This window comes from Prionailurus bengalensis, chromosome X, assembly GCF_016509475.1.
Source record: "Prionailurus bengalensis isolate Pbe53 chromosome X, Fcat_Pben_1.1_paternal_pri, whole genome shotgun sequence".
In the NCBI taxonomy this organism is placed as follows: Eukaryota; Metazoa; Chordata; class Mammalia; order Carnivora; family Felidae; genus Prionailurus; species Prionailurus bengalensis.
In genome coordinates this window covers 55,535,569-55,555,528 of record NC_057361.1, presented here as the reverse complement: position 1 = coordinate 55,555,528, position 19,960 = coordinate 55,535,569, and the positions used below count along the sequence as shown (strand labels likewise).

The following is a 19,960-nucleotide window of genomic DNA, read 5'->3' as shown; positions in this document are numbered from 1 at the left end:
GGAGGGAAACATCGCCTGCCAGCTCCTTTGTTCCTAGTGAAGTCCCTCAGTGAACTCTGAGATTAGTAACTAGCTCTCCCTCTTGTAACCCAGGTGCTTTTCAAACTGCTGCTTCCAAAATGTATCTCCACAGGCTGTTTTTTGTGCTGTTTCTTTAAGGATAGGCGCTTAGCTTCCTATTGCCATCTCAGAGCCAAGCCTGCTGATTTTTATAGTTCTAGGATTTAATTCCTGCTGGTTGTAAGCACTCACCAAATTTGGCCCCTCTGATTTTCAAAGCTAAATTCTGTGGTGATTTGTCTTCCCTTTCTAGGTGTCCCAGTGTTCTAGTCTGTTTCTTGCTCCTTTCTGTGCATGCAGCTCCTCCCACCCCCCCACCCATCCAGCATTCAGACCTGCAGGGTTTAGGTTCTCACCAAATCTTTGCCTTTCCTATCCTCTTCAATGTGGCCTCTTCTCTACATTTAGTTGTGGAGTTATTTTGCTAGTCTTTGGGTCCTTTTCTGGGTTTTTTGCTCTGGTGTAAGTGTTATCTAATTGTATCCTTGGGAAGACGTGAGTTTAGAGTCTTCCTTCTCCACCATATCTCCTTGAAGTCCCTATTGATGGCTTCTTTTATACCCTTTTTTGCTTTAGAATGTTGGTTGCTATGTTATTTTATGTGCAGATGCTCATAGCTATTTTATTTTCATTCTGAGCATGGCTTTTAGCACTAAAAAATGTTCTTACTCTCATGTAGTGCTTTTGGGCTTGAAATTTTCTTTGTCTGATATTGATTCCATTTGCCTAGTAGATCTTTGCCCATTCCTAAATGTTCCTCTTTTTCATTACTTCCCTTTGGCTGATGTCTCTCCCTTATGTTTTGAGCTTTCCTTTCCTAGGAGCAATATATTTCCATGGCTTCCTTTTGAAGATCACTTAGAACACTCTTCCAAAAGTGCTCTGATTTACAGTGTTTTTCAGTATTTTTATACTTTGTGTAGACTTTGTCTTTCTGGTGCTAGTTTTAGATTAATTTTATGCCTCTAGACCCCTTCTTTTCTTTTCTTTTTTTTTGAATTTTTTTTTCAACGTTGATTTATTTTTGGGACAGAGAGAGACAGAGCATGAGCGGGGGAGGGGCAGAGAGAGTGGTAGACACAGAATCGGAAACAGGCTCCAGGCTCTGAGCCATCAGCCCAGAGCCCGACGCAGGGCTCAAACTCAGGGACCGCAAGATCGTGACCTGGCTGAAGTCGGACGCTTAACTGACTGCGCCACCCAGGTGCCCCAAGACCCCTTATTTTCTTATGAACATACTTTTTCCAGCATTGCACTTTCTCCCTGCAATGGTTTGTGGAGAAGGAATATTAGTGATAGCTCCCTGGGATTTGGTGTCCATTTTTCTACTTTCAGGTGATTTGGAATTTGGCTATTCTCTATGTATTTGTTATGTGGGGTACATGGCTTTGTGTAGCCCTGTTTTTTTCTGTGGTTGCATGTTGTTTTATGGAGTATGTGTAGGGAGATGTAGATTTACATGTCCAGCATTACCTTGACATAAGCATTTTCTCATATAGTTAAAAATACTTTGTAAATATTTGAATGGCTACATAATACTGTGGTAAATAAAAGAACCAATGTTTATCAAGTCATTTCCTTCCTTTTGAGCATTTAACTTGCTTCCTTTTTTGTGATGACATATTTGTAGAATAAATTGTAATGTATACTTTGGGTAGATTTGCTGAAGTAGAATTATTGCTCTAGGGTTATAAATGTTATTAATAATCTTTCTATAATTTGAATCTAAGAGAACCAGTAGGCCACAGATGGATTTACTTTAAGCTGATAAGGTAGTTTCCACCTTTTTATGAGGTCACACACCTCTTTCCTACATATACAACAGGATCCAGGTCTGAAATAGTTGGGAGGCACCAGTGTGGCTATTTTTGGAGTTTATAACCAGTATCTCTGCCAATTAATGGAAATTGTGCCATTACTAATTATTAAGTATTTGAACATCTTCCCCTGCCATAGTTTATATAACATTTGTTCTTCTACAGGTGGATTTTCTTTTTATCACTGCACTGGTGACACACGCATCTTATATACAGCAACAATAAAAGAACAAGTGACCTTTGTTTTAGCTATTCTTTAGTCTGGCATTTCTGGATTTTATATGAGGATGAGTAAGATCCTGAAATACAGCTATCAAAACTGTAACTTCATGAAACTGATCAATTCTCACATTAGTAATTACTGCTTTCCAGCTAGCATCAGAGCCTGATAGGCTTATTTCTGACTATACTTTCTATTAATCACGTCTGTTGCATCTTCTCACTTGATCAGTTTTATCAACTATAAACCATCAAAACTGATCTTACTATTTATGCAACCAGGATTTTCACAGTAATATATTATTAACTTTTATTTTAATTAATTGGGACACTCTGACATAACTCATGTGTTTCAGAAGAACGATTGTAACTTTCTTGCTGTTATGGGTTGTTGAGTTTTTTGTTTTTGTTTTGGATTTGGTTTTGTTTTTTGGTTGTTGTTTTTTTGTTGTTGTGTTTTGTTTTGTTTTGTTTTGTTTTGTTTGCCTCTACATGTAACAAAAGATCATGGTACTCATTTGAAGTGTTGGTTAGAACTTTGTTCAAGATATTTCTATGATTATTCTTACTCCCAATCTGATTATCTATCACATTACATGACAGAAAACCAGCCTCAGCCTACAATCATCTTTGAGAAATTGTTATTAAGCAAACAAATGAACAAACAAATTCATAGGTCTAATTCTAGACTCAATGATTCGGTCTCTTGAGATCCAGGGATCAACATTTTTGCAAGGCTCCCCAATAAAATTTGTTGCAGTTTGGCACCTTACTATAGGCTCATTTTGAGAATGCATACTTTCATTTTAGTGCATGCTCTACATCAAGTCATGACCCCAGTACAGGTCTCAAGTGGTCATCTCTATTCCAGTTTCTAGAACTTGACACCTTTGCAATATACCCATAGTATGCTCCAGGGTGCATTCAAAACTTATTTTCTAGCATGTTCAAAAATTCATTCCCTAACTAAGTATATTGTTCCATTATGAAATAGGGATCTAACTTTTCCCCTAAAGAGTTAATTTTTTTTAAATTCCATGTGTTGAACACATCTTATTAACTAATTTATACTTCTGTTTTTATTGTGTGTTAGGTTGTTATATTCACATGATGTTTTTTTCCTGGACTTTTCATTTTTTTCTACTTGTATGACTGTTCTTATACTAGTATGATTTTGCTACAATTGTAGCATCACTAATCATTTTCTTTTTTTTTTTTTGTATCTTTTTTTTCCTGAAATTTATTGACAAATTGGTTTCCATACAACACCCAGTGCTCATCCCAAAAGGTGCCCTCCTCAATACCCATCACCCACCCTCTCCTCCCTCCCACCCCCCATCAACCCTCAGTTTGTTCTCAGTTTTTAACAGTCTCTTATGCTTTGGCTCTCTCCCATTCTAACCTCTTTTTTTTTTCCTTCCCCTCCCCCATGGGTTCCTGTTCAGTTTCTCAGGATCCACATAAGAGTGAAACCATATGGTATCTGTCTTTCTCTGTATGGCTTATTTCACTTAGCATCACACTCTCCAGTTCCATCCACGTTGCTACAAAAGGCCATATTTCATTTTTTCTCATTGCCACGTAATATTCCATTGTGTATATAAACCACAATTTCTTTATCCATTCATCAGTTGATGGACATTTAGGCTCTTTCCATAATTTGGCTATTGTTGAGAGTGCTGCTATGAACATTGGGGTACAAGTGGCCCTATGCATCAGTGCTCCTGTATCCCTTGGATAAATTCCTAGCAGTGCTATTGCTGGGTCATACGGTAGGTCTATTTTTAATTTTCTGAGGAACCTCCACACTGCTTTCCAGAGCGGCTGCACCAATTTGCATTCCCACCAACAGTGCAAGAGGGTTCCCGTTTCTCCACATCCTCTCCAGCATCTATAGTCTCCTGATTTGTTCATTTTGGCCACTCTGACTGGCGTGAGGTGATACCTGAGTGTGGTTTTGATTTGTATTTCCCTGATAAGGAGCGACGCTGAACATCTTTTCATGTGCCTGTTGGCCATCCGGATGTCTTCTTTAGAGAAGTGTCTATTCATGTTTTCTGCCCATTTCTTCACTGGGTTATTTGTTTTTCGGGTGTGGAGTTTGGTGAGCTCTTTATAGATTTTGGATACTAGCCCTTTGTCCGATATGTCATTTGCAAATATCTTTTCCCATTCCGTTGGTTGCCTTTTAGTTTTGTTGGTTGTTTCCTTTGCTGTGCAGAAGCTTTTTATCTTCATAAGGTCCCAGTAATTCACTTTTGCTTTCAATTCCCTTGCCTTTGGGGATGTGTCAAGTAAGAGATTGCTACGGCTGAGGTCAGAGAGGTCTTTTCCTGCTTTCTCCTCTAAGGTTTTGATGGTTTCCTGTCTCACATTTAGGTCCTTTATCCATTTTGAGTTTATTTTTGTGAATGATGTGAGAAAGTGGTCTAGTTTCAACCTTCTGCATATTGCTGTCCAGTTCTCCCAGCACCATTTGTTAAAGAGGCTGTCTTTTTTCCATTGGATGTTCTTTCCTGCTTTGTCAAAGATGAGTTGGCCATACGTTTGTGGGTCTAGTTCTGGGGTTTCTATTCTATTCCATTGGTCTATGTGTCTGTTTTGGTGCCAATACCATGCTGTCTTGATGATGACAGCTTTGTAGTAGAGGCTAAAGTCTGGGATTGTGATGCCTCCTGCTTTGGTCTTCTTCTTCAAAATTCCTTTGGCTATTCGGGGCCTTTTGTGGTGCCATATGAATTTTAGGATTGCTTGTTCTAGTTTCGAGAAGAATGCTGGTGCAATTTTGATTGGGATTGCATTGAATGTGTAGATAGCTTTGGGTAGTATTGACATTTTGACAATATTTATTTTTCCAATCCATGAGCAGGGAATGTCTTTCCATTTCTTTAAATCTTCTTCAATTTCCTTCATAAGCTTTCTATAGTTTTCAGCATACAGATCCTTTACATCTTTGGTTAGATTTATTCCTAGGTATTTTATGCTTCTTGGTGCAATTGTGAATGGGATCAGTTTCTTTATTTGTCTTTCTGTTGCTTCATTGTTAGTGTATAAGCATGCAACTGATTTCTGTACATTGATTTTGTATCCTGCAACTTTGCTGAATTCCTGTATCAGTTCTAGCAGACTTTTGGTGGAGTCTATCGGATTTTCCATGTATAATATCATGTCATCTGCAAAAAGCGAAAGCTTGACTTCATCTTTGCCAATTTTGATGCCTTTGATTTCCTTTTGTTGTCTGATTGCTGATGCTAGAACTTCCAGCACTATGTTAAACAGCAGCGGTGAGAGTGGGCATCCTTGTCGTGTTCCTGATCTCAGGGAAAAAGCTCTCAGTTTTTCCTCGTTGAGGATGATGTTAGCTGTGGGCTTTTCATAAATGGCTTTTATGATCTTTAAGTATGTTCCTTCTATCCCGACTTTCTCAAGGGTTTTTATTAAGAAAGGGTGCTGGATTTTGTCGAAGGCCTTTTCTGCATCGATTGACAGGATCATATGGTTCTTCTCTCTTTTTTTGTTAATGTGATGTATCACGTTGATTGATTTGCGAATGTTGAACCAGCCCTGCATCCCAGGAATGAATCCCACTTGATCATGGTGAATAATTCTTTTTATATGCCGTTGAATTCGATTTGCTAGTATCTTATTGAGAATTTTTGCATCCATATTCATCAGGGATATTGGCCTGTAGTTCTCTTTTTTTACTGGGTCTCTGTCTGGTTTAGGAATCAAAGTAATACTGGCTTCATAGAATGAGTCTGGAAGTTTTCCTTCCCTTTCAATTTCTTGGAATAGCTTGAGAAGGATAGGTATTATCTCTGCTTTAAACGTCTGGTAGAACTCCCCTGGGAAGCCATCTGGTCCTGGACTCTTATTTGTTGGGAGATTTTTGATAACCGATTCAATTTCTTCGCTGGTTATGGGTCTGTTCAAGCTTTCTATTTCCTCCTGATTGAGTTTTGGAAGAGTGTGGGTGTTCAGGAATTTGTCCATTTCTTCCAGGTTGTCCAATTTGTTGGCATATAAGTTTTCATAGTATTCCCTGATAATTGTTTGTATCTCTGAGGGATTGGTTGTAATCATTCCATTTTCATTCATGATTTTATCTATTTGGGTCATCTCCCTTTTCTTTTTGAGAAGCCTGGCTAGAGGTTTGTCAATTTTGTTTATTTTTTCAAAAAACCAACTCTTGGTTTCGTTGATCTGCTCTACAGTTTTTTTAGTTTCTATATTGTTTATTTCTGCTCTGATCTTTATTATTTCTCTTCTTCTGCTGGGCTTAGGCTGCCTTTGCTGTTCTGCTTCTAGTTCCTTTAGGTGTGCTGTTAGATTTTGTATTTGGGATTTTTCTTGTTTCTTGAGATAGGCCTGGATGGCAATGTATTTTCCTCTCAGGACTGCCTTCGCTGCGTCCCAAAGCGTTTGGATTGTTGTATTTTCATTTTCGTTTGTTTCCATATATTTTTAATTTCTTCTCTAATTGCCTGGTTGACCCACTCATTCGTTAGTAGGGTGTTCTTTAACCTCCATGCTTTTGGAGGTTTTCCAGACTTTTTTCTGTGGTTGATTTCAAGCTTCATAGCATTGTGGTCTGAAAGTAAGCATGGTATAATTTCAATTCTTGTAAACTTATGAAGGGCTGTTTTGTGACCCAGTATATGATCTATCTTGGAGAATGTTCCATGTGCACTCGAGAAGAAAGTATATTCTGTTGCTTTGGGATGCAGAGTTCTAAATATATCTGTCAAGTCCATCTGATCCAATGTCTCATTCAGGGCCCTTGTTTCTTTATTGACCGTGTGTCTAGATGATCTATCCATTTCTGTAAGTGGTGTATTAAAGTCCCCTGCAATTACCACATTCTTATCAATAAGGTTGCTTATGTTTATGAGTAATTGTTTTATATATTTGGGGGCTCCGGTATTCGGCGCATAGACATTGATAATTGTTAGCTCTTCCTGATGGATAGACCCTGTAACTATTATATAATGTCCTTCTTCATCTCTTGTTACAGCCTTTAATTTAAAGTCTAGTTTGTCTGATATAAGTATGGCTACTCCAGCTTTCTTTTGGCTTCCAGTCGCATGATAAATAGTTCTCCATCCCCTCACTCTCAATCTAAAGGTGTCCTCAGGTCTAAAATGAGTCTCTTGTAGACAGCAAATAGATGGGTATTGTTTTTTTATCCATTCTGATACCCTATGTCTTTTGGTTGGCGCATTTAATCCATTTACATTCAGTGTTATTATAGAAAGATACGGGTTTAGAGTCATTGTGATGTCTGTATGTTTTATGCTTATAGTGATGTCTCTGGGACTTTGTCTCACAGGGTCCCCCTTAGGATCTCTTGTAGGGCTGGTTTAGTGGTGACAAATTCCTTCAGTTTTTGTTTGTTTGGGAAGACCTTTATCTCTCCTTCTATTCTAAATGACAGACTTGCTGGATAAAGGATTCTCGGCTGCATATTTTTTTCTCTCCAGCACCCTGAAAATCTCGTGCCAATTCTTTCTGGCCTGCCAAGTTTCAAAAGAGAGATCAGTCACGAGTCTTATAGGTCTCCCTTTATATGTGAGGGCACGTTTACCCCTTGCTGCTTTCAGAATTTTCTCTTTATCCTTGTATTTTGCCAGTTTCACTATGATATGTCGTGCAGAAGGTCGATTCAAGTTACGTCTGAAGGGAGTTCTCTGTGCCTCTTGGATTTCAATGCCTTTTTCCTTCCCCAGTTCAGGGAAGTTCTCAGCTATTATTTCTTCAAGTACCCCTTCAGCACCTTTCCCTCTCTCTTCCTCCTCTGGGATACCAATTATGCGTATATTATTTCTTTTTAGTGTATCACTTAATTCTCTAATTTTCCCCTCATACTCCTGGATTTTTTTATCTCTCTTTTTCTCAGCTTCCTCTTTTTCCATAACTTTATCTTCTAGTTCACCTATTCTCTCCTCTGCCTCTTCAAGCCGAGCTGTGGTGGTTTCCATTTTGTCATGCATTTCGTTTAAAGCGTTTTTCAGCTCCTCGTGACTGTTCCTTAGTCCCTTGATCTCTGTAGCAAGAGATTCTCTGCTGTCCTGTATACTGTTTTCAAGCCCAGCGATTAATTTTATGACTATTATTCTAAATTCACTTTCTGTTATATTATTTAAATCCTTTTTGATCAGCTCATTAGCTGTTGTTATTTCCTGGAGATTCTTCTGAGGGGAGTTCTTCCGCTTGGTCATTTTGGATAGTCCCTGGCGTGGTGAGGACCTGCAGGGCACTTCCCCTGTGCTGTGGTGTATACCTGGAGTTGGTGGGCAGGGCCGCAGTCAGACCTGATGTCTGCCCCCAGCCCACCGCTGGGGCCACAGTCAGACTGGTGTGTGCCTTCTCTTCCCCTCTCCTAGGGGCGGGATTCACTGTGGGGTGGTGTGGCTCGTCTGGGCTACTTGCACCCTGCCAGGCTTGTGATGCTGGGGATCTGGCGTGTTAGCTGGGGTGGGTAGGCAAGGTGCTCGGGGGCAGGAGGGGCAGGCTTAGATCGCTTCTCCTTAGGTGATCCACTTCAGGAGGGGCCCTGTGGCAGCGGGAGGGAGTCAGATCCGCTGCCGGAGGTTTGGCTCCACAGAAGCGCAGAGTTGGGTGTTTGTGCGGAGCGAGCAAGTTCCCTGGCAGGAACCGGTTCCCTTTGGGATTTCGGCTGGGGGATGGGCGGGGGAGATGGCGCTGGCGAGCGCCTTTGTTCCCCACCAAACTGAGCTCTGTTGTCAGGGGGCTCAGCAGCTCTCCCTCCCTTTGTCCTCCAGCCTTCCCGCTTTCCGAGCAGAGCTGTTAACTTATGACCTCCCAGAGGCTATGTCGCGCTTGCTGTCAGAACACAGTCCGCCCGGCCCCTCCGCTTTTGCAAGCCAGACTAGGGGGCTCTGCTTGGCCGGCGAGCCGCCCCTCCGCCCCGGCTCCCTCCCGCCAGTCCGTGGAGAGCGCACCGCCTCGCCGCCCTTCCTACCCTCTTCCGTGGGCCTCTCGTCTGCGTTTGGCTCCGGCGACTCTGTTCTGCTAATCCTCTGGCGGTTTTCTGGGTTATTTAGGCAGGTGTAGATGGAATCTAAGTGATCAGCAGGACGTGCGGTGAGCCCAGCGTCCTCCTAAGCCGCCATCTTGCCACAACTCTCAATCATTTTCTTATCAAGTAACACAAATTCTCATTTATTCTTTTTTGAAGGAATTATTTTAGTCATTTGTCTTAGTTCATTGTCTTGTGTAAACTTTAGCATGTTCCAGGAAACTTTAGCATCTTCCTTATCCATAGAGCACTTATAAAACTGAACACCAAAAGAACAAACTATGGAATTAAAAATGGGCAGAGGAACTAACTAGACATTTTTTTTTCTAAAGAAGATATACAGATGGCCAACAGACATGAAAAGATGCTCCACGCCACTAATCATCAGGGAAATGCCAATAAATACCACAATAAGATATAACCTTATACCTGTTAGAATAGCCAAAATAAAAAAGACCAGAAATAACAAATGTTGGTGAGGATGTGGAGACAAAGGAACCCTCCTCATACACTGTTGGTGGGAATGCAAATTGGTACAGCCACTGTGGAAAATATTATGGAGATTTCTCAAACAAATTAAAAATTGGCTTAGACTTTTAAGTTGATTCTGGAAAGAGTTAATTTTGGGGGCTCTAGTGATGGAATGAATGTGTTTTACATGTAACAAGGACACAAATTCTGAGGAACCAGAGGTGGAATGCTATGGTTTGAATATGTCTTCCTAAAATGCATGTTGAATCTTAACCCCCCAAAGTGATAGTGTTTGGAGGTGAGCGTTTGAGAGGTGATTAGTACTCTTATAAGAGACTCCAGAGAGATCCTTGTCCCTTCCACCATGTGAGGGCACATTGGATAGTTTGTGGGCTGCAGCTTAGAAGAGGGTCTTATTGACCTGACCAGACCATATATCCTGATTTTGGACTTCCAGCCTCCAGAACAGTGAAAATAGCTTTATGTCATTTATCAGCTACCCAGTCTATGGTAATTTGTTATAGTAGCCTGAACTAAGACACTCATTTTCTTCCTTGATTACTATAGAATTATAAGTTTGAAGTTGGATAGTGTCACTCTTCAGACTTTATTTTTCTCCCCCATTATTACATTGCCTATTCTGTATCTATTGTGTTTTCATATAAACTTTCATGTCACTTCTTGATGTCCATAAATTAACTTGCTTGGATTTTATTTATATTTCATTTAATAAATAAAATCATTGGAAAGCTGGGAAGAAAGACATATTGAGTCTTCCTATCCATGTATATGGACTATCTGCCCATTTATTTAGATCTGTATTTTATCAAGATTTTGCAGTCTTCATATAGATCTTGCACATCTCTTATTGTATTTATACCTAAGTTTTTCATTTTATGGTGTTAATATAAATGGTATTATGTATTTAATTTCATATTCAAATTGTTTATTGTTGGTATATGAGAAGGCAGTTGACTTTTGTTTATTAACCTTGTATCCTGCAGTTTTGGTATAATTTTTCATTACTTCCAGGATTTTTGTTGTTCCTTTTTTTCAGATTCATTTCATTTTATTTTTTTTTTTAATTTAAATCCAGGTTAGTTAACATATAGTATAATAATAATTTTAGGAATAGAATTTACTGATTCATTGCATATATAACACCCAGTGCTCAATCCAACAAGTGTCCTCCTTAATGCCCCTTGTCCATTTAGCCCATCCCCCTATCTGTAACCCCTTTAGCAGCCTCAGTTTGTTCTCTGTTTTTAGCAGTCTTTTATGGTTTGCCTCCTTCTCTGTTTTTTTTATTCCATTCCCTAATGTTCATCTGTTGTGTATTTTAAATTCCACATATGAGTGAAATTATGTATTTGTCTTTCTCTGAGTTATTTTGCTTAGCATAATGCACTACTTCCATCCATATTGTTGCTAAAGGCAAAATTTTATTCTTTGTCATCGCCAAGTCAAATTCCATTGTGTATATATATACCACATCTACTTTATCCATTCATCAGTCGATGGAAATTTGGGCCCTTTCCATACTTTGATTCTTGTTGATAGTGCTGCTATAAACGCTGCGGTGCATGTGCCCTTCAAAATAGCAGTCCTATAACCTTTGGATAAATACCTAGTAGTGTAATTGCTAGGTCATAGGGTAGTTCTATTTTTAATTTTTTGAGGAATCTCTATACTGTTTTCCAGGGTAGCTGCACCAGTTTGCATTCCCACCAGCAGTGTGAAATGTTTACTCTTTCTCCACATCCTCACCAACATCTGTTGTTGTCTGAGTTGTTAATGTTAGCCATTCTGACAGGCGTGAGGTGGTATCTCATTGTGGTTTTGATTTCCCTGCTGATGAGTGATGTTGAGCATCTTTTCATGTGTCTGTTAGGCATCTGGATGTCTTCTTTGGAAAAGTGTCTATTTTAGTTTTTTGCCCCTTCTTCACTGGATTATTTGCTTTTTTTGGGTGTTGAGTTTGATAAGTTCATTATAGATTTGGGTACTAACACTTTTTCTGATATGTCATTTGTCATATGTCATTTGTCTTCTCCCATTCCATTGGTTGCCTTTTAGTTTTGCTGATTGTTTGCTTTGCTGTGCAGAAGTTTTTATCTTGAAGAGGTCCCAATAGTGCATTTTTTGCTTTTATTGACCTTGCCTTGGAGACATGTCAAGTAAGAAATTGCTGTGGCTGATGTCAAAGATGTTGTTGCCTGTTTTCTCCTCTTGGATTTTGATGGCTTCTTGTCTTCCACTTTGATCTTTCATCCATTTTGAGTTTATTTTTGTGTATGGTTTAAGAAAGTGGTCCAGATTCATTCTTCTGCATGTCATTATCCAAGTTTTCCAGCACCATTTGCTGAAGACACTTGCCTTTTTTCCATTGAATATTCTTTCCTGCTTTATCAAAATTAGTTGGCTATACATTTGTGGGTCTATTTCTGGGTCCTCTATTCTGTTCCATTGATCTGTGTGTCTGTTTTTGTGCCAGTACCATGGTGTCTTGATGATTACAGCTTTGTAATAGAGCTTGAGGTCCATAAATGTGATACCTCCAGCTTTGTTTGTTTGTTTTTTTTTTTTCCAGGATTGCTTTGGCTATTCGGGGTCTTTTCTGGTTCCATACAAATTTTAGCATTATTTGTTCTAGCTCTGTGAAGAATGCTGGTATTATTTTGATAGGATTGCATTGAGTGTGTAGATTGCTATGGGTAATACCAACATTTTAACAATATTCTTCCAATTCATGAGCATGGTATGTTTTTACATTTTTTTTGTGTGTCTTCTTTAATTTCTTTCACAAACCTTCTATAGTTTTCAGTGTATAGATTTTTCACCTCTTTGGTTAAGTTTATTCCTAGGCATTTTATGTTTTTCGGTGCAATTGTAAATGGGATCGCTTCCTTGATTTCTCTTTCTGTCGCTTCACTGTTGGTGTATAGGAATTCAACCGATTTCTGTACATTGATTTTATATCCCGTGGCTTTGCTGAATCCATGTATCAGTTATAGCAGTTTTTGGTGGAGTCTTTTGGGTTTTCCACATAAGAGTATCTTGTCATCTATGAAGAGTGAAAGTTTGACTTCCTCCTTGCCAATTTTGATGCATTTTATTTCTTTGTATTGTCTAATTCCTGAGGCTGAGACTTCCAACATTATGCTGAATAAGAGTGGTCAGAGTGGACATCCTAGTCGTGTTCCTGACATTGAGAGGAAACCTCTCCGTTTTTTTTCGCATTGACAATGATATTAGCAGTAGGTCTTTCGTATATGACCTTTAGGATGTTGAGGTATGATCCTTCTATCCCTACTTTCTTGAGGGTTTTTATCAAGGAAGGATGCTGTATTTTGTCAGATCCTTTCTCTGCATCTATTGAGAGGATCATATGGTTGTTTTGTTAAGGTGATGTATCACATTGATTGATTTTCAGATATTGAACCAGCCCTGTGTCCAAAGAATAAATCCCACTTGATCCTGGTGAATAATTATTTTAATGTATTGTTGGATCCAGTTTGCTCATATCTTGTTGAGAATTTTTGCATGTTCAACAGGAAATTGGTCTCTAGTTCTCCTTTTTAGTGATATCTTTGTTATTGGAATCAAGGTAATGCTGGTCGCATAGAATCAGTTTGGAAGTTTTACTTCCATTTTTATTTTTTTGGAACATATTCAAAAGAATAGGTGTTAACTCTTCTTCAAATGTTTTGTAGAATTCCTCTGGAAAGCCATCTGGACGTGAACTCTTGTTTGTTGGGATATTTTTGATTACTAATTCAATTTATTTACTGGTTATGAGTCTGTTCAAAATTTCAATTTCTAGTTTCAGTTTTGGTAGTTTATATGTTTCTAGTAATTTGTCCATTTCTTCCAGATTGCCCAATTTGTTGGCATATAATTGCTCATAATATTCTCTTATTATTGTTTGTGTTTCTGTGGTGTTCATTGTGATGTCTCCTCTTTCATTCATGGTTATATTTATTTGAGTTCTTACTTTTTTTCCTTACAGAAAGGGCTTTTTTTCACCCCCAGCTAGTATTCTTATTATCATGGTTGTAAATTGTAGTTCAAACATCTTGCCTATATCTGTGTTGATTAAGACCCTGGCTGTCATTTCTTCCTGTTCTTTTTTGGGGTAAATTCCATCATTTTGTCACTTTGGAGGAAGAAAAAAATTAATAAAATTAAAATTAAAAAATTAAAAACCAACCAAAAAATCAAATAAAAGAAGCTAGATCATTGGTGTATTTTGTTCTGCTTGTTGTAATAAGCTTGATAGAATAGAGAAAAAATGGAAAGGAAAAAAAGGTAAGAAAAATTTAAAAATTAAAAAAAATATATGATAAAAGAGAATAAAATGAAATAAAATGAATAGAATAAAAATATAATAAAGTAAAAGATAATTTTAAAAATTAAGAAAAAGAAAATAAAAAATATTTTTTTCTCTTTCTGTATCCAAGATAAAGGAAGAAAAAAAACACAACTTAAACAAAAACAGAAGCAAAATACTAAAAAATGAGCCAGTAAACAGAATGAAACTTGAATGAAGTTACATCCACTTTCCCCTAGAACTGACACTATCAAGCACTCTATAGTCCATGTTCATTCCCTAAGCAGATGGAGGGACTTAATGTTGGTCTTCTAGGGTATTGTGCTTGGAGGGTGCAGTTGGGTGGAGGTTGGTGTAATGGCTCTGTTCTCCACTAGGTGGCACTGCATATCTTACTGGGGTGGATCAGTGTGGTGCACGTATGAGTGAGCATGCATGCGCATGCTCATGCTCGAGAAAGGTGGAAACGTCTTCACCCAATTCCCTAGTCTCTGGCCCAGGGACTTTACGCTCTCACTGACTCATGATTTACCATCCCTCCTTTGTATCAGGTCTCTGTCCACTCCCTGTCTCTACCCTGTCCATGTCCAAGCCACCCACCTGCAAGGTGGCACCTCCCTCCAGAGTTTTATCTTAGATGGGGCTGTGTTTCAAACCCCACACTTCAGAGACCCCTGCGGCTTGAACCCACACTGACTCTCTGGCAGAGGGTCTCACTGAGCAATGGCCAGTGATGCTGGCTTACCCCAGAGAATGTTCATGCAATCACGCAGTGGCAGAGATTCAGAGACTGTGGTGAATCACAACACACAGGTTGTGCCAGGTTTCACAGTATCCTGGCATCTATGTCCCAGTACCAGCAAACATGGATGCTCTCGGGGTCTCCTGGGACCTTTACTTGTGGCAAAGCTGTATGGTTTCTACCAAAGGGTTCTCTAAGCAGGGGAAACAGTTCTCCCCATGTGGCACACGGACCTCTCAGACCCCTCTGCCTGTTCCTGGAGATTTGCCCTATTTCCTCACTAGGGTACTGCCAGGCACTGAGCTCCAGAACTTCAGACTCTGACCTCCACTGTTTATAGAATCCTGGTGGTATTGAAACCTTCTCCTTTCTTCCTGTCAGTGGTTTTGGGGAACAGATTTCTTGTTTTCATCCCCTGTGTTTTCACTCTTTCTCTCTCTTTCTCTTCAGCTGCTTTCAGGGGAGTGTTTTTCCTGCATTCTCCTTATGTGCTTCACTCTCCCCCTTTCTCTGTTGTCTCTCTGCAAAAACAGTTCCCTACACTCCAAGGCTTTTCTCTCCCCTAGTTCAACTCTCCTCTCCGCACTCTGTACCTGCCAAGTTCTGTGGTTCAAGTTTTGCAGATTTTTGTGTTTAATATTCAGATCAGTTTCCAAGGTGTGCAAAAATGGTTTGGTGCTAATCTAGCTGTGTTTCAGGTATGAGACAAGGTAAGGGTTTCCATGCTTCTTCGCCATCTTCTCTTCTCCCTGGATTTTTGTTGTTCTTGTTGACTGTTTGGGATGTTCTGCATAGACAGTCATTATATCTGTAACAAAGGCAATTTCCATTTTTCCTTCCCAAACTGTATACCTTATACTCCCTTTTATTATTTTATTAACTAAGATTTCCAGTTTTATGTTTAATAGGAGTGGTGAGAGAGGACATCTTTGCTTTGTTCCTGATCTTTGGAGAAAAGCATTCTATCTTTCACTGTTACTTAACAGTGTTAAGCTTCCTGTTATGTTAGCTTCCTGTTTTTTGTAGATGCTCTTTATCAAATTGAGTTCATTTCTATCACTAGTTTCCTGATGGTTTTTTATTGTGAATGAGTATTGCATTTTTCAAATGCTTTTTCTGCATCTATTAATACAATCACATGCTTACTCTAAAGAAGAACTAACCTATGGATGTGATGAATTACAGTAATTGATTTTTGAAAATTGAATCAGCGTTACATACCTGCAATTAATCCCACTTGTTCATGGGTTTTATACTATGTTGTATTCTATTTGTTAATATTTAATTCAGGATTTTGCATTTTCATGAGAGATATTTCATTTGTTGTTTTCCTTCATCACAATGACTTTTGTGTCATTCAAGTAATGCTGGTCTCAAAGAATGATTTAGGAAATATTCCCTTTGCTTCTATTTTCTGGAAAACATTATATAGGAATGATATGGTGGTTTTTTTTTCATTAAATGTTTTGTCAGATTTACCAGGGAATCCCTCTGGACCCGGTGGTTTCTGTTTTAGCATGTAATTCATTTCTGACTCAGTTTTTTTTTTTTAATAGCTACCAATCTATTCAGATTGTCTATATCCTTATGTTTGTATTTTGGTAAATTTCATCTTTGTAGGAACTGGTCCATTTCATCAAGATTATCAAATTTATAGGCATAGAACTATTCATAATATTTCTCTATTTTTTCTTTCAATGTCCACAGGATCAGTAGTTGATTATCTCTCTTCTGATATTAGTTATTTATGTCTTCTCTTTTTTTCTTAATTAAACTGGCTAGACGTTTATCTTTATTTTGGATTTTTTCAAAGAGCCATCTTTTGGTTTTATTGATTTTCTCTATTGATTTCCTATTTCAATTTCATGGATTTTTACTCTAACTTTTATTATTTCTTTCCTTCTGCTTCCTTTGGGGTTGCTTTTCTTTTTGTAGTTTCATAAGGTGGAAGTTGAGATGATTCATTTTATTTTAGCTCATCCCTCTTTTTTAAATATATGCATTCAGTGCTATGTATTTCCTTTAAATCATTGCTTTTGCTACACCCCACAAATTTTTATAACTTGTATTTTTATTTTCCTTTCACTTGAAATATTTTAAAATGTCTCTTGAGATTTATTTTTTGACTCACCTAAATAACTTGAAGTGTGTTGTTTAATCTCCATGTATTTGGGGATTTTTCAGGTAGCTTACTGTTATTGATTTCTAGTTTAATTTCATTTTCTGAGAGCATATTTTATGTGATTTCTGTTCTAAATATGTTCAGGTATGTTTTTTTGCCCTGACTGTGGTCTGTCTTGGTGAATGTTCTATATGGACTTGAGAAGAATGTTTATCCTCCTATTGTTAGATGAAGTAGTCTACAAATGTCTATTAGGTCCAAATGATCAGTGGTCTTATTTAGTTCAATTGTATACTTTCCAACTTTCTGCCTATTGCGTCTGTCTGAAGGAAGTGTGTTGAAGTCTTTAGCGATAATAGTAGATTCATTTTCTTGCAGTTTTATCAGTTTTTGCCTCACATATTTGGATACTTTGTTGTTAGATGCATACCTGTTAAGAAATGTTCAGTCTTCCTTGAGAATCACTCCTTTTTATGCTATGCCCCTCTTTATACCTTATAATTTTTCTTGATCTAAAGTCTGCATTGTTTGAAATGAATACAGCTACTCCAGCTTTCTTTTGATTATTGTTAGTATGACATACCTGTTTCTATCCATTAATTTTTAATCTATATGTGTCTTTATATTTAAAGTTGGTTTCTTGTAGGCAATATACAATTGAGTCTTGTTTTTTAGTACACTCTTGACAGTCTATATCTTGTAATTAACATATTTGTACCACTTATATTTAAAGTTGTTATTGATATAGCTGGATTAGTATCTACCATATTTGTTATGGTTTTCTATTCATTGTCTTTCTTATTTGCTTCTTTTTTGTCTCCCACTCTTTTTCTTCCTTCTCTGGGTTTAACTGAGTACTTTGTATGATTTCTCTTCTGTTAGTATATCAATTATATTCTTTTAAAAACTTTTTTTAGTGGTTGCCCTTATATTTTTAATATACATTCATGTTATTCAGATCCTCTCTCAAATAACACTATGCTACTACACAAGTAGTGCCAGTACCTTATGACAAAGTATTATTCTTAATTACTGTCTCTAATCCTCATTAATATTATTATCATTCATTTCACTTTTTCATAAGCTATAATTACTGGATACATTGTTTATATTATTTTGAACTTTACCTGTTAGGCCAAGAAAGATTAAGTCAAATACAAAGTTTTATTTACCATCATTAATTCCTCCTCTAATGCTCTTTCTTTCTTCATATAGATCTGAGTTTTTGACCTCAACTTTCTTGTGAAGAACTTCTTTTAATATCTTTTGCAAGGCAGGTCTACCGTTGACAGAGTTCCTCCATATTTCTGTATCTGAAAGAGTCTTTATTTCTCCTTCACTTTTAAAAGATAATTTTACTGCATACAGCATTCAGGCTGGTCTTCTTTACTTTGAATACTTTAAATATTTCACTCCATTCTCTTCTTGTTTGCGTGGTTTCTGAAAGATGAGTATGATGTAATTCTTATCCTTCTCCAATTTGGCAAGATCTTTTTTGTTTCTGGTTTTGTTTTCCTTCTGGCTTCTATCAAGATGTTTTGTCTTTGATTTTGTTTAGTTGAATATGTTATACCTAAGTGTGGATTGTTTTGGTGTATAACCTGCTTGGTGTTTTCTGAGCTTACTGGATCTGTGCTGTCATATTTATCATTGGTTTGGGGAAATTCTCAATCATTATTATTTCAGATATTTCTGCTATTCCTTTTTTTTCTTCTTCTTCTGATATTCCCCTTACATGTATGTTACACCTTTTGTTATTATGTTACAGTTCTTGGATATTCTGTCTTTTTCTTTCTTTTTCCTCTTTTCTTTTCAAAATTTCTATTGACATTTCTTCAGACTCACTGATTATTTCCTCAACTGTGCCCAGTTCATAGATGAGCTCATTAAGGGAATTCTTCATTTATGTTATGGTGTTTTTGATTTCTAGAATTTCCTTTTGGTTCTTAAAGCTTCTATCTCTCTGCTTACCTAATTTATCTCCTTTTTTATGTTGTCCATTTATCCGTTACAGTCCATAGCATATTAATCATACTTGTTTAATATTCCCAGTCTGATAATTCCAACATCTCTGCCATATCTGAGCCTGGTTCTGATACTTGGTATGCTATGTCTCTTCAAACTGTGGTGTTTTTTTTTTTTTTGGTCTTTTGTCTTTAGTATGTCTTACAATTTTTGTTGTAAGCTTTACACGATGTAATGATAAAAAGAACTGAAGTGAATAAGCCTATCCTGTGAGGTTTTGTTTAGCTGCTAGAATTTAGCCTGTGTTTATGTTTGCTGTAACCATATGTGTCAGAGGCTACAGTTATCTCTGATTACCTTGTTTTTATTTCCTCTGTTGTCTTTGGTTTTCCCTAGAGACTTCTTAAATATTATCTAAGAAGCACCGTTCTTTTAGTTGCATTCCCCTGTTACTATTCAGGAGGACTATTGATGTTGTGGTAATTTGTGGGGGGAAGGGTAACATTCTATAATCCTATCATTATGTCTTTTAGTGAGTCTCTGCCGCTCGCCAGTGACCTTCACAAGTACTTCTCAGTATGATTTCGGTTTTTCCCCTTAGACAGGAAGGCAGTCCAGGTATGGAGTTGAGTATTTTCATTTTCCTAGTTCAGTTAAGTTCTAGTAAAACCCCATCACATTAGGATCTGGTAAAATAGTTTCTCTTAATGGTAGGCTTCACTAAGAAGAATGAAATGTGTTGTGCATATTTTTTAAAGAGCTACTTTTCCTCTTTTGCCCTCTCAGAAGCACAGAAACATGAGTAAATTTTTCTCACATCTTCACCATGAGAACTTGATAGGGCTCCTGGAAGTAAAATTCACAAAAGTGTGGGAGTCCCCATAGGACCAGGCCCCCTGAGAATTTTTAACTCTCAAACCTGTCCACACTGAACCTCTAGCAATTCATCAATTGCAGATTAGGTTTTCCTAAACTTGTACTGGTTCCCAAGGAATTTTCTGCTCCTGGGCTCCTGCTCTAATAAGTTTTGATTTTCTGTATATGCCTGTCTATTTCTTCAGTTTGGGGACAGTAGTTCAATGACCTCAGTTCTCTGATAGATCTAAGAGGAGTTTATTTTTGGTTTATTACACCTTTTTTCTTGTTGTGTGGGTAGAAGAGATGACTTCCAAGCTTCTTACCTGACTGACTGGAA

At 37.7% G+C, this 19,960-nt stretch overlaps 1 protein-coding gene across 6 annotated transcripts in view; it reads left to right on the top strand.

Moving 5' to 3' along the window:
* Positions 1 to 19,960, top strand: part of OPHN1 (oligophrenin 1) — a 636,611-nt gene that overhangs the window by 425,202 nt on the left and 191,449 nt on the right. The gene's annotated exons all lie outside the window — the stretch shown is intronic.